Source organism: Petaurus breviceps, unplaced genomic scaffold, assembly GCF_028583685.1.
Source record: "Petaurus breviceps papuanus isolate PSGF00001 unplaced genomic scaffold, PetGlider_PUasm1.0 38, whole genome shotgun sequence".
In the NCBI taxonomy this organism is placed as follows: domain Eukaryota; kingdom Metazoa; phylum Chordata; class Mammalia; order Diprotodontia; family Petauridae; genus Petaurus; species Petaurus breviceps.
In genome coordinates, this window is record NW_027186304.1 from 27200535 (window position 1) to 27202834 (window position 2300).

A 2300-nucleotide genomic window follows, 5' to 3' on the forward strand; every position below is an offset into this window, starting at 1 on the left:
GGGTTGGGAGCATCTTCTCATTCCTTCTTTCAAACTGTGTTTCTTCTGTATGACTTTGCACATTCAAGTACCTGTAAATACAAGATATGTATTGTATAAGTGGAAAGTAATCTCAGAGGGAAAGCCCTAACTGAGAGACTGAGGGTGGAATTATGGGATGATTCAGTATATACATTTATATACTTCCAATTCAGCAAACACTCAAAGGAATTTCCAGTATATAAGTACAGTATTTGCCTTGTATACAGTATCAATGTGAGTCAAGTCTTTTTAGAGCTGTTCCTAATGGCATTTTATAGACCCAGGCTGTTTCTGCTAAAGTGATTGCTTTAGCCAGCTCAAAGATCGCCTATTTCCTGGAGTGCCTGACTACTTTGAGGTATATTTTAGGGAGCACTGTACTTTCTCTCTCACGCTCAATGATGGTGTGGGTAAATAGTATCTTGCATTTGTTTGTGAACCTGTATGGGCTCTGGAGTGTGTCATTCTGGCTGCATCCCTAATGTTCAAGTGCTTTATCTAAGAACATTCGGCACTGAGGTCAGGTACCTTTACAAGGAGATCAGTAGCTGGAGAGTTTCTGTTGAACATGCTTGGTTGACCACAGCTCCTTAGTAAAGGAGTGTGATAAGAGACTGTTAGCTGACTATCTTGCATTCAGATTTCAAGAGAGGGATCAGTCTGTTTGTTTTAATTCAGGTAAGGAGAGAGCCCAAGAGTAACACTTAGCACTAAGAAACCTTTATTCTTTCAGCCTGAACTGCAGGCTGGAAGAGTTGAGACAATGTATTTTGTGTTGGTTTAATGTAAAGCATCTCTAGTAGCACCTTCCCATCTGTTTACAAACATGCTTAAATCTTCCTAATCCCAATGGGAAAAAAAAACAACCCCAAACAACCCCAAAACTCTTTCCTTTGATTCTTCTACTCCATCCAGGTACCCCTTGTTCTCTCTTTTCTTTACTGCTAACTTTGGGGAACAAAATGCACCTATGCTCACTTTTCCCCCTCAACCCCTTGCATTCTGAGTTTGCCCCTAATAGGCTAATGAAATTGCTCATGTTCTTTTTCTGTGAAAGGTCACCAGTGGCCTCCTCTGCATCACTTGGCCTCTTTCACTCCTCATCCTCCCTGACCAGTCTGATGCATTTGGTGCTGTGACCACCCTTTTAACTCTAAACGTGTCATCCTGTCCTTTTCCTTCCTTTTCCATGGATTCAGAAGTGCCACATTATCCTGGTTTTCTCTCTTAACTTCTCTGGCTGTTCTTCATTTTTTGCTTTTTATGGTTCTTTATCCTGTTCTTTTAATTCTCACTATATTGATGTTCTTATTCAGTCCAGGGTTTCACGTCAGTCACTAGGTGTATCTCCCTAACACTGACCTTTCTTTTAAGGACTCTTGACTTGATCCTCTAATTCCCTAGAGTTTTGGTCTACAAACATTTTTATTGCATTCCCTTATCGTAAAAACATTGAACTTTCTTATTTAGAAATGATATATACCTATGACTATAAAATAATGATGTGCATTATAAAATTTACATGAGCAAAAATACATTTAAAAGGGTGGGATAAAAATAAGACTTTGGCTTTGGAATGTCATTTTGGCACCTGTGTGAAGGATAGATTGGGGAGGGGAGACACTGCAGGCAGGCAGATGAGTCAGCAGGCCATCACAGTGGTCCAAGTGAGAGACAGTGGGAGCCTGGACGAGGGTGGTGGTGGTGTGAGTAGAGAGGAGACAGAGATATTGTGGAAGGTCAAACAACAGTTATTTGGCAGATGGTCAAGTGAGAGGAAAAAGTCAGATGGTACTAGGTTTTTAAACAAGTAGGATGGTGAGAGAAACAAAAAGTTTTTTTGAAAAGTTATTTTTGTTTTTTAAGAGGGATGGGTTTGGGGGAAAAGAGAGGAGTTGTGAGATGCAGTCACAAACTATCCATGCCTACTAGCTTGGGAGAGTTCCAACCAAAATGAAAAAAGGATGGGAGGCATGGGAATCTTCCTAATTAATCAGTATTCTGGACCATCTTACTGTTGTTGTTCTAGTTAGGTCTGACTCTTTGTGACCTCATTTGGGGTTTTCTTGGCAAAGATATTGGGATGGTTTGCCATTTCCTTCTCCAGTGGATGAAGGCAAAGAGATTAAGTGACTTGCCCAGGGTCATACAGCTAATAAGTGTCTGAGGTCACATTTGAACTCAGGTCCTCCTGAATCCAGCCACGGTGCCCTATCTGCTCTACCACCTGCCTGCCCTGAAGTACCTTACTGGAGCCACTAGAGCAGTTTGGGGGACAG